The sequence below is a fragment of the Chrysochloris asiatica genome, unplaced genomic scaffold (assembly GCF_000296735.1).
Source record: "Chrysochloris asiatica unplaced genomic scaffold, ChrAsi1.0 scaffold00031, whole genome shotgun sequence".
NCBI lineage: Eukaryota > Metazoa > Chordata > Mammalia > Afrosoricida > Chrysochloridae > Chrysochloris > Chrysochloris asiatica.
Genome location: NW_006408549.1, coordinates 18,612,724 through 18,626,076, shown reverse-complemented (window position 1 = coordinate 18,626,076; position 13,353 = coordinate 18,612,724).

The following is a 13,353-nucleotide window of genomic DNA, read 5'->3' as shown; positions in this document are numbered from 1 at the left end:
TTGTTTATTGATCCAGTGATGAAGATTTTGTTTTCTTTACATTGAGATGTAATCCATACCAAAGGCTGTGCTGTTTGATCTTCATCAATAAATCTTTTAAGACCTCTTCACTTTCAGCAAGCAAGGTTGTATCATCTGCATATCGCAGGTTGTTAATGAGTCTTCCTCCAATCCTGATGCCATGTTTTTCTTCATGTAACCCAGCTTCTCGGATTATTTGCTCAGCATACAGGTTGAATAAGTATGATGAAAGTATACAACCCTGTCGTACACCTTTCTTAATTTTAAGCCATTCAGTGTTACCATATTCTGTTCAAACAACTGCATCTTGGTCCATGTACAGATTCCTCATGAGCACAATTAAGTGCTCCAGAATACTCATGCTTTGCAATGTTGTCCATAGCTTGTCATGATCCACACAATTGAAAGCATTTGCATAGTCAATAAAGAACAAGTAAGCATCTTTCTGGTATTCTCTGCTTTCAGCCAAGATCCATTGGACCTCAGCAGTGATACCTCTCATTCTACATCCTCTTCTGAATCCAGCTTGAACCTCTGGAAATTCTCTGTCAATGTATGTTTGCAGCCGTTTCTGTATCACCTTTAGAAAAACTTTACCTGCATTGGATATCAAAGAGATTGTCCGATGATTTGCGTATTCTGTTGGGTTACCTCTCTTTGGAATGGACACAAATACAGGTCTCTCCCAATCATTCGGACAGATAGGGGTCTTCCAAATTTCTTTGCAGAGATGAGTGAGTGCCTCCAGTGCCACCTCACTTTTTTGAAAGATTTCATTTTTTATTCCACCAATTCCTGGAGCCTTGTTCTTTGCCAATTTTTCCTTCAATATTATTGACTCTTGATCATATGCTACCTCTTGAAATGGCTGAACATCCACCATTTCCTTTTGTACAATGACTCCATGTATTCCTTCCGTCTTCTTTTGATGTTTTCCATTCAATAATTTGCCCGGAGAATTCTTCAATAACAAAAGTCGAGGCTTGAATTTTTTCTTCAGTTCCCCCAGCTTGAGAAATGTTGAATGTATTCTTCCTTTTTGGTTTTATGACTCCAGATCTTCACGCATTTTGTTGTAATATTTGACTTTATCTTCTCGAGCTGATCTTTGAAATTTTATGTTCAGTTGTTGTACCTCCTTATTTCTTCCTTTGCTTTAGCATCTCTATGCTGGAGAGCAAGTTTCAGTGTCTCTTCTGATATCCATTTTGATCTTTTCCTTCTTTCTTGTCTTCTTAATGACTTTTTGCTTTCTTCCTGTATGATGTTCTTGATGTCATCCCACAACTCTTCTGGTCTTCCGTCTTTAGTGTTTAATATATCAAATTTGTTTCTTCAGATGATCTTTAAATTTAGGTGGGATATATTCAAGGTCATATTTTGGTTCTCGTAGACTTGTTTTCATTTCCTTCAGCCTCAGTTTGAATTTGAATATGAGCAATTAGTGGCCTGTTCCACAATCTGCCCCTGGCCTTGTTTTAGCTGATGAAATAGCTTTTCCATCGTCTCTTTCAGCAGATGTAGACAATTTGATTACTGTGTATTCCATCTGGTGAGGTCCATGTGTATAATTACCTATTATGCTGTCTAAAGAAATTAAAGGTATTTGAAATGAACAAATCATTGATTTTGCAGAATTCTGTCATTCGATCTCCAGCATCATTCTATCACCAAGGCCATATTTTCCAACTACTGATCCTTCCTCTTTGTTCCCAACCTTTGCGTTCCATTCACCAGTAATGATCGATACATCTTGATTGCATCTTTGATCAATTGCACATTGAAGAAGTTGGTAGAATTCTTCTATTTCATCCTCACTGAATTTAGTAGTTGTTGTGTAAATTTGAATAATAGTGGTATTAACTGAGCTTCCCTGTATGTGCATGGATATTATCTTATCACAGACAGCATCTTTGTACCTCATGTCTGATCTGGATATGCTCTTTTTGACAACGAATGCAACACCCTTCTTCTTCAATTTGTTATTTCCAGCATAGTAAACCATGTGGTTGTCAGATTCAAAATGACCAATACCAGTCCCTTTCAGCTCACTAATGCCTAAGATATCGATGTTTATGTGTTCCATTTCATTTTTGACAATTTCAAATTTTCCTAGATTCATGTATCATACATTCCATGTTCTGATTATAAATGGATGTTTACAGCTGTTTCTCTTCATTTTGAGTTGTACCCCATCAGAAAATGAAGGTCCTGCGGGCTTTACTCCCGCAGGCTTTACTCTCATGGGCTTTACTCCATTCATGTTATCATGGTCAACTCTACTTTGAGGAGGCAGCTGTTCCCCAGTTGGATTTGAGTACCTTCCAACTTGAGGGGCTCAATTTCCAGCACTATATCTGACAGTGTTTCTCTTCTATTCATAAACTTTTCAGTGACTAAATATTTGGAAGTAGTTCATCACCCTTCTTCCTAGTCTGCCTTCCTTCATCTGGAAGCTAATATGAAACCTACCCACCATAGGTAACTCTGCTGGTATTTACAATACCGGTGGCATACCTTTCAGAGTCATAGCAAGTCACAAGCCACCACAGTATGACAAACTACCAGCTGTTCCGGGAGAGAGAAAGATGAGGCTTTCTGCTCCCGTAAAGATTTACAGCCTCGGAAACCATGTACAGGGTCACTATGAGTCGGAATCGACTCCACGGCACATAACAACAACAACAACAATAACAACAGGAGCATTGAAACACATGAAAGGAGAAGACAGATCCTAGGATTAGTGTCCCAGGGGGCCTGACCCACAAGCACCGCATTTCAGACCCGATACCGCATGCTCCACACTGAACCCGTTCCGGTTTGCCTATCTTCAGCTACTCTTCAGCTCTGTCTCTTCTTTCTGTGACGGATTTTACTTTGGGGACACACTGGACCCTATTGAAAACCTCAGTCCTACCACAGGAAAGGTCTCCTTTTGTGCTCTACAGATCCCTTTCCCTCCCTCTATTAACTTTTAATTCGTTACTCGGATTTCCGGGCTCTGGTAGACCTACAACACTTACACGAATGTTCCACTCTCAAGCAGGCATATGGCCTGATTTTAAGTTTGCATTGGACTTTTTGTGAAGTTACTCTCCTAAAAAAAAAAAAAAAAAAAAAAGATAATAAACTACATCAGTGTCTCCAAGAGTAGGACTAGTGAATAGACGGGAGCCCTACCAGACCATGCCTTCTTAGCTATATTGTATGCAATTATGGGACCAGGCAGATTAAGAAGATTTTGAAGGATGCCCATAGTTGGGCCCTGCATCCAGGACTAGGGGAGATTAAGGTAGGGCACAAACTCTGGAAATCAATGGCATGTAAGGAGAAGGCTGGGGGGATAAGCCACACGACATCTGCTGAAGTAAAGACCTCTAACAGAGGGTCTCCAGTCATGAGGCAGTATGCAGAACCCCAATAAAAAAAAGTCCTAGAGGTGACTCAGAAGACACACTGACACATCTCCCTCAGCTGTCTGAGTCCAGATGCTTGTCCTGGAGACTCAATCTCCCCCATTTCCCCTCTAGTGTATCTGTCTTTTTCTTTTCCCTCTAGACAACATGGGGCAGAGAGCTTCAATTTCTTTCAATTCCCTTGTGGACTGCTTGCTGAAGACCTGGAAAGTTTTGGGGTTCAACAGACTCTGATAAAAGAAGCTAGTTTTGTTTGTTTTCTGTAACACCATTTGGTCTGAGTATCAACCAGTGGACCAAGAAAAATAGCCCATAGATGGCAGTCGGAGTTACAATACCATCCTACAATTAGACATATTTCGTAGAAAGGAAGAAAAATGATCAGAAATCCCATCAATATAAGCTTTCATGTATTTATGCATTGTGAGGGAGTTGTCAAGAAAAGCCCTTTGGTAAAGAAAGAAGTGAGAGAAACTGCTTCTAAACCTGAGAAGAACACCCGTCACTGATGCCTTTGCCAAAGCAGGAAATTCAAAACCATATTGAGTTCCAGAGAATATACCCAGAGCCCTCTCCATTGATGCCCCTATCCTCCCCACTGAAATATAAACCTCCTATGTGGGAATCCCCATTGAGACTGTTTCCTTTTCAAAAGTTGCAGAGCCCTGGGGGGTGATGAGAACAATGCACATGCCTTTCATCATGGGGGACTTAAAGACTTGTACAGAGAAGATGGAGAGCTTTTCTGCTGACCCCACAAGGTTTATTGAAAAACTTGAGCATATTTGTCATATATTTGATCTGACCTGGAAGAATGTGGGAGTTCTGCACTCCCACTGCTGTACAGTACATGAAAGGAACCAAATTGTAACGGCTACACAGACCCCTGCCATTGCTGGCATACCCATCAGAATATCTCTCAGCACCCAGGGTTAATATATCACAATCACATGTTATTGTACCTGGCTGAAGGGTTGAGGTCTATTCACATTAAGCCTGTCAACTTTACCAAAGTGTTGAAGGTAGTACAGAATAAAGATTGGGGACCCAGCAGTATTCATTGTATTAACCAATCAGCTTCCGATATCTGCTGGAAACTACAAAAAATGACCTTGGGACCCCAAGCTAATGCAACTCACCTACTAAAAGTCACTACTGCAATCTATAACAACCAAGACTTGGAGGCAACAGAAAGGGTTTGCCCCCCCAAATTAAATTCTTACAGCTGCCATTGTGACTCAATATACATTGACCACCTCTCGTGACCCCTTTGGTAAGATGGGACACTTCTTCCAGAAGTGCCAGACACCAGCCTCAGGGAACCCCTTGGCCCAGAAGGTCCAAATGAATGTCCCTCAAGCACCCTGTCCAAAGTGTGGGAAGTATGGCCACTGGACCGTAATTGCCCCCTCGTTCCTGCAGGGGCGAGGAAGAAGTTACAAGGTCCCAGTGATAGAGAAGCAAGAGGCATGATGGGACCCAGAGTCCAGGAGTGCTGCTGCTTGTGAAATTCCAATCACTCCTGACGAGTCTCCAGTAACTACAGACATGGCCGACAAGTCATTTCAATTGCTTATAGACATGGGAGCAACTTACTCAGTTTTAAAATCTTCAGGCAGCTTCCTATCTCCTTCCTACTGTCTAGTTGTTGTTGTTGTTAAGTGCCGTCGAGTCGGTTCTGACCCATAGCGACCCTGTACAGGGTTTCCGAGGGTGTAAATCTTTACAGGAGTAGAAAGCCTCATCTTTCTCCCGCGGAGCGGCTGATAGTTTCGAACCGCTGACTTTAAGGTTCGCAGTCCGATTCGTAACCACTACGCTACCAGAGTGGACATCAATGAGCATCTCACAATGGCATAAAACTCTACCATTGTTATGTAGTCACAAAGGAATTATTTTGTCACCACTCTCTATTAATTCCTAAGGTCCCAAGAACCCTACTGGAGTGAGATTTTTTGTTTTTTGTTTTTGAACAAAAATAAGGCTTTGACTACAGTTCCACCCAAAAATAATTCTCTGGATGTGAGCCCCAAAGAATATTCTTGTTAACAACTTCACCATAGTACCCGAAGTAAAAGATATTAGTATAGAAGTGTGGGCAGGAGAAACTCCATGACAGGCAAGAGGAGTAAACCTACTTTTAAATTAGCTCAAGCCTAATGTGCCATATCCATGGAGACCACAATGCCCCCTTCCCCCTGAAGGGAGACAGGATTTGTCCCCTCTCATAGAAAGACAATTTGCAGCTGACATTTGGTAGAGAAGCCATCAGACTACAACTCCCTTATCTTAACAGTAAAGAAGTCAAGTAGAAAATGAAGATTGGTTCAGGATTTTAGATCAATAAATCAAGTCATGGTCCCCAGACATCCTTTAGCTTCTAATCCTTGCACCATCATCACACATGTCCTGCTTTTTTGTCTTAGATTTAATGATGCATTCTTCACAATCCCTCTCCATGAGTAGTCACAGTTTTTGTTTGCTTTCAAGTGAAAGTGGCTTAAGACTGGTCACATCATCCAATAAGATGAAAAGTGTTGCTTCAAGGTTTTCAGGAAAGCTCCATTTATTCAGTAATATCTTACAAGGAATACTGTTGTTGTTAAATTCCATGGAGTAAGTTCCGAATCACAGTGATCCTGTATAGGGTTTCTGAGGAGTAGCTGGTGGGTTTGGACCACCAACCCTGTGAGATTCACAGGAGGAATTAAAATTAGAGGCTCCAAGTGTGATGACTTGTCGGTTTACAGTGAGAACTTCATTAGGGACACCAGATTCACCTTAGAATTCCAAGCATTCTGGGGATTTAGAGTAGTCAAGGAAAAGGCTCAGCTGTGCCTCACTGAAGCCGCAAAGCTAGAGTTTATTATCTCTCCTGGGCAGCAATAACTGCCTGCTGACTGGCTGACTTCTAGTTGTACTCTCCCTGCTCCAACCACCAAGAATCAGGTCAGGGAATTTCTAGACATGGTAGGGTACCACAGAATCTGGATACCATGGTTTGGGGAAACAGGCCCCTCAATGAATCCCTAAAATGAGATGAGTACGATACTTTACAATGGAGAAAAGAATAGGAAAAAAACCTCATTTAAGGACTTGAAGAGTGCTTTGACAAAGACTCCAGCCTTGATTATCCCAAATCCCAGGAAATCCTTTATACTATACATAGATGTGAAGGAAAAGGTGGCAGTAGGCCTTCTAATACAGGGAGTAGGGGGGAAACACCAACCAGTAGGTTATTTCTCCAAGTCACTTGATGCAGTTGCAGCTGCCTGGCCTCATGGCTTAGGAGTGGTAGCTGCTATGGCTCTGCTTGTGGAAGAGGCACAAAAATTAGTCTTCTGAGGGTCCCTCATGGCAGGGACTCCTCATACTCTAGCCCCACTCCTAACCAAGCCTGGGCCAAACTGGATCTCTATCAGCCACTTTTAAAGAAGCCAAATTAGAGGTATGCAGAACTTTAAATCCTGCCACATTATTGTCCGTTAACAGTGAACCCAGTCCAGATCTGAGCCATGATTGTAATGAGATCCTACATCAACAAGGGAGTTCTGGTGTGGTACTGTGGGTTAATGCGCCAGACTGCAAAACCGTTTGAACTGCAAGGTCGGCCGTTCTAGCTAACTAGCTGTTCTTCAGAAACCCTATATAGGGTTGCTATGGGTCTGAATCGACTTGACGGCACTTAACAACAAGATCCGCTATGGTGCCAAGGGGTGTATGATTTAGTATGCTAATGAAAAAGTGACTAGAAGATCATCTTGCTTCCAAATGCATATACCCAGGTTTAGGTGAAGTATCTATGTAATAGTTGTCTCTGTGTGATTGGTTGATGTAATTTTGCTTGCCTGATTCTGCTTGGTGGTTTGGACTTCAATTTTTTTTTTTCCTTTGGGGTTGACTGTACCTGGTGCTATCTTCTCTATCATGGTCTCAGGACCTGCTTCCTTTTGCTTTGCCACTGGGCTGTCCCTATAATTTCTCCTTCCAGAGACAAGAAACTCCAAATTGATTTGGATTTTGGGTGTTGAGAACTTCTGGCTATTTCTTGCTGAATGTGGGGACATTGAAGGAAAAGAGTTTTTGTCTCTCCTTTTCTGCTCCCCAGGGGCAAGTTACTGTACTAGAACTTGTTGGTCTAGATAGTGGTACACTTTCTCCAAATACTTCTGCTCAAAATGTACATGTAAAAGAAGGTAGGCATATTTGTTATCTGTCCAAATTTGGGTATGTTTGTTTTGTACCAACACTTGTTTGAGCAATGAGCTCTGCATTTTGAGCAGAAGTATTTGGAGGAAGAGCATCATTCTCAATAATTTGGTGATTAAAACTATAGCATATCCAGCACATTGGCTCCTATCAACTACCATGCTATTTCCATTAGTGCAATCAAGTCGATTCCGACCCACAATGAGGTTTCCAAGGAGCTAGAGAGGACAAAATAAGTACAGAAGGGGTGGCATCTCATTTCCAAGAAACCTCCACCTATTTACTAAGAATTAAATAAATACACCTCTACTTTAGTACCATATTTTAGAAAAGATACGTGAAACATGCAGATCCAAGACCCCACCTGGGTCTTCTCCACTCTGCGGAGACAGACCTGTTCTCTACTTTTGCTTTGCCAATAAACTGCTTTTGCTTTCAAGACAGCTTGTGCAGGTATCTTGTTTGATTGTGGTGGAGAGTAACTTGCCCCCTAGTTCTTTGGGTGCGGCCAGTGAAATGAAATTACATCAGACGGCAACATGTTTCCATGAATTAGAAAACTAGAGTTAAAAACCGCTCAGTAATCTACCATCCTGGAATACTTTTAATTTATAACCACTGTGGTGTGGTTAGAACTTTTCCCTGTGTGTAAAATTAACATTTTCTCTCCCAAGTGGTTTCTCATGGTTTTTTGTTTTTTTCTTTTTTTTTTTTTCATGTTAAACCAACCTTTTTCTCTTCTTCCCCTACTCTCACTTTTTCTTTTTCTACTCTCTTTTGAAGGAGCTTTTCCAGTAAGCATCAAATAATGATTTATTAGAATGTGAGTTTTTGCTTAAATTTCACTGTTTTGGTCTACCATGTTATACAGTTGAATGCCAAAATGTATCCCACATACTCTGAAAATCAACCACATGCCATAGAGACCACGTATTAAAATTTTGTAGCTTAACAGGTTCCAATCCTTTCTCCAGTGCTCAGTCCATTGCATTATGGCTCACAGCTACAGAGAAAAAATAACACTTTTTACAAATTATGGTAATTTTTATTTTCAAATAAAATCCCCTCAAAGAAATTATTAAGTTTAAAGCCCACAGAGCTGTAAATCAAAATGCCATCTAGTTGTGCAGCAAATAGTCTCTAAATTTGTACTATGTTATGATTTGTAAATATGAAACTTTTGAATTTTATAAACATGAAGAAAGTATATTCAAAGCAACAAAAAAAGAGATAGCCTGTAAGAGATTTTCTTGCTTGCTATAAAAAACAATAAAGGCATTTTTTTTAAAGAGAAAAACATTCTTTAAGCAACTCTGACTTTGATTTGCCTGAGAAATTGAAAGAACCTAGAAAAAATTTGTTTTTTCTTAAATGTTTTATTGTGAATTATGTGATAGTTTACATGGGAGAACATTAGTTTTATATTCATTCTATCGTATATTGTCTCATTGCCATGGTTACAATCCCCTCCATGCAATCCTTCCCCGTATCCCCCAGGGATTCAGCACACAGTCGCTCTCCTTCTCTGGTTCTAAAGTCTCCAGCTGCTCCATCGCTCCATGTCATCATCTCTGGCTCCATTTCAGGCATCACTGCTTCTCTGGGTAGGGTCCCGCTCTCTGCTCTTCTCCCTTGATGGTCCTAGGGACCTCCGCTCCTAGACTGAAAAGTCAATCACTCCCCTCCTTGCTATAAAATGTCTACCTTTACATTTCTGACCTTCACAATCAGTCCTAATAACAATTATTCACTATTGTATCACAAGAGACCCGTCTGCATTTCATTGCATCAGCTCCACCTAGACAGATTGAATACTACTAACTGGAGATTCTACCTTCCTCCATGCCCTCTGGATCTAGGTTCCCTCTTGAAAGCTTGTAAGCCAGTCACTTCTTGTCTTTGTAGCCCCCTGTCCCCCATTTTGGGTAGCCAATGTCCAAGTTGCCCATCCCTGTCTACTCTGTATGTGGAGGGGGTGGGAATGATTCTTGCTGTAAGGACTTGTTCCCTCTTTTGAGCTACTGCTTCCATAGGTATAGGTCAAGTTCATCAAATTGTATGAGAGTACTTTTTTTTTTTTCCTTTTCTTTTTACTTCTGGTTGAGCTCTGATCATTCAGTCACTGAAGCCAGGATAAGTGGGTATTATCTGCAAGTGTGGGTGTTCTTATGCATAAGCCCTCTCTTCTTTATCAGCTGGATGCTTCACTCTCCACTCTAATCCTCTGTGGTTATGTCACTGACTCTGGGCCCAAGAGTCCCCAGGTCTTGCCACACTGCTGGCCAACCAGGTCTTTACCTGGGTTCACAGAAGTCTATTGAACGTTGTAGGGCTTAGCTCACCACTTTATTGCTGTTTTTCACTCACTTCCCCTTATTGGTGTAGAGTGTGGTCACCATTCATAGCGTGTATTCCCATTGAGTCTTAGTCTTGGAAGGGGGTTTGCACTGAGGGGACCTGACCACTTGCCTTTATGTTTCCTGGGCAAGCATGTTGCTTGTTCTTGTAGTAACAGTCGGTCTGCCTATGTTTGATATTTTTCCTGTAGGTCTTTCTTTCAAGAAGTATCTTCTGTTCTTCTAGCCACTCCAGGTTGGTCTGCTTGTCCTCTAGAAACAATTTTTAAATGAGGAAAGTAATGGACATCTTTTCTCACTCTTTTCCCATTTAGCTAAAGGATATAATTTGAGGAGGGCTGGAAGGTCTCATAATCACTTTATCAAATGATAAGAAATAATTCAGTACAATTATCACATCATATCAGCTTCCTTGTTCTTTATTAAAGTCCATCTATTCCGAGGAAAGAAAATAATTGAGATTATTTCAACTGATCTCTTAAAGACATACATATTTCACCCCAGTGTGGCACTGTTGGATAAGCACTGGTTCAAACCCATCAGCTACTCCTCAGACACCCTATATAGGGTAGCGATGAGTCAGAACTAACTCAATAGCACTTGACAACAACATAATATGATTAATGATACAAGTATTGATTTTGTAACCAGAAGTTAAATCTCAGTGACATTAGAATTTTTCCTGTGTTCATTTCAATTCACACTTGCATTCATTTACTCATCTCAGCAAAATTATTATATTGAGCATTTACATCAAAATACTAGGTACTTTGACTAAACAATGAAGCAATGAATTTTTGTTATAAAGTGCCATGGAGTCAATTCCGACCCATAATGACGCTGTGTAGGGTTTCCAGGGAGCAGCTGGTGAGCTTGAACCACCGAACTTGCAGTTCAAATGACTTTGCAGTCTGGTGCATTAGCCCACAGCACCACAAGAGCCCAAATCCATGATTTAATGAAGTTGGGGTGTTTTGGTTTTTTTTAATCTAGTAGGAACTACAGATACTGAATAAGTAAAGAGAAGTCTAACACTTGTAGCAGAAATAAGGAGATTATGCTAATAAAGTAGATGCTGAGAGATTTTACCTAAAAACAGTGGATGGAGTGAGGGTGCTGAGAAACCACTTTGAAGGAACAAGTGATGTTTAAATCACGATCTTAAGAACAAGTCACAGTTGGCTAGTGAGGGACTCAGGGTGTTGTTGTCAAGTGCCATCAAGTTGATTACGACCCATAGCGACCTTGTATAGGGTTTCCAAGGAGCAGCTGGTGAGCTTGAACTGCCAACCTTGCAGTTCAAATGACTTTGCAGTCTGGCGCATTAACCCACAGCGCCACACCAGGACTCCAAGTTGGAGTAAATGTGGTGTTGTTAAATGCCACTGAGTTGATTCTGACTTATACTATAGGGTTTTCAAGGTTTGAAAATCTTTTGGGTAGCATAAAGCCTCGTCTTTCTCCCATAGAGCAATTGATGGACTGGTACTGCTGACTTGTGGTTACCTACGTAGCCACAGTGCTCCCTGAATTAAGGGTATTAAGGGCTTTATTATTGCACTTGCTGTCAGTGTTCTAAGGACATACTTTTACATTTGTACTTAATTATGACATAGTGAGGATAACCTTGTTGCACATGATGCAATAAAATAAATATTACCCCACTTTGACTACTGAGTTGTTATTTCAGATGCTTTGAGATAGAAACAAGGATTTGTGTGACCCTCTTGTGTGAACTCTTCTGGAACTCGGCCTAGATTTTGCCTGACTTCATGTTTGACCTACATTTATTTAATAAATATAATTAGTTCACTGAGACTAAATCAAAGGCATAAGGGAAAATTATTGGCCAGGGAAAAGCTTATGTTTAGGAATGATTATCTACCTGATTAAAATAAAATAAAATAAAAATGAAAGGAAGTCTTGTACAGAAATTTTGAGTAGTGATTCATAGCAGAAAAATATCTTCAGTTTTGGTTTTTTTTTCCCCCGAAGAGTTTTGCACTTAAAATGCCACCCAAAAGGCCTTGGGGGATTGTTTTGTGAGTAAATGTCATATCTGTGTAGACAAAGTCTAATAGACTCTGAACTGTAAAGACCTGGCCTCAGTAAAATATATACTCAGTTTTTATAAGACTTATTTACAGTGTAATGGGTAAAGCTTTCGATTCAAAACTATAATGTTCCTTTGTTTTGCAACATTTTATACTCTGTATATGGTGGGTGGTCCACCACAGGTTTAAAAGACTTGAGTAAAGGGAACTGGTATAATTCTAGGCTTGCTTTATGATAATACATGACATTTTAATTGAGAAGCCATGCCTGCAATTCCAGCAGATAGTGTAACATAAGAGGGAAAATACATTCATCCAATTGTTCTCACTTTCATCACACATCTTTGTGTCACCCACACTCAGTGGTCCTGAGATCTCATAGCAATGTCTATCCTCAGTCTCCTGGAAGGATTTCCACATTTCAAATATAGTTGAGTGACACCTAACATGATTAGAGAAGTCATTTCTTAAATGGAACTTTTGTGCAGCACCTTTAGGAGAAAATTATTGACACCTTCTCCCAGATAATTCATATAAATTTTGGTATCATCAGCAAGAAACACACATGTAAAACTAGCAGCAAAGGACAGCAAAGTGAGAAAGCGTATTCAAATTGAGTATTTCTCTTTTTTGTTGTTAAGTGTCATTGAGTCGGTTCCTACTCATAGTGACCCTGTATAAAGTTTCCAAGGAGCATTTGGTGGGTTTGAACTGCCAGCCTTGCACTTGCTTTACATTCAGCAATGAGTTCTCAGAGAGGTGTATTTATTTCTCGGCCATCAGCTCAGTGGTTACTTGGGTATGAATGCCTTTTCTAACCCTTAAACAAGGGAGAATCCACCAGCTAAAACTTGTCAGAGTTGAAGGACCATCTTATTTTTCACATCACATATGTACTGCATTGTGATTTTTATTCTATTTTACTGTTTGAGTGGCTTAGTTTAATCAGTTTGCTACATGTATATTAGTTCAGAATATTACAAACTGAGTCATCTCTTAGGAATTTTCTGGTAAAATACAATTGTATATGAATGAAGGTACTGCTCTAGATAATTAGTTTTACAATCTGAGTTTGCTAGAATTTCTCAATGAGTGGGAACAATTCCATAGATCCTCTTTTTCAGATTAATCCTTAGGGTATGGTAAAAAATAGAGAGTGAGTGAGTGAGCGAGAGAGGCCGGGAATTAAAATGGAATTTAAAGATAATAAATTTTTTCCACAAACTTTCTGTAGCCTCCTTGTGTAGATGTGTAAATATATATCTGCACAAAAGCTATAGTGACATATTATGTATA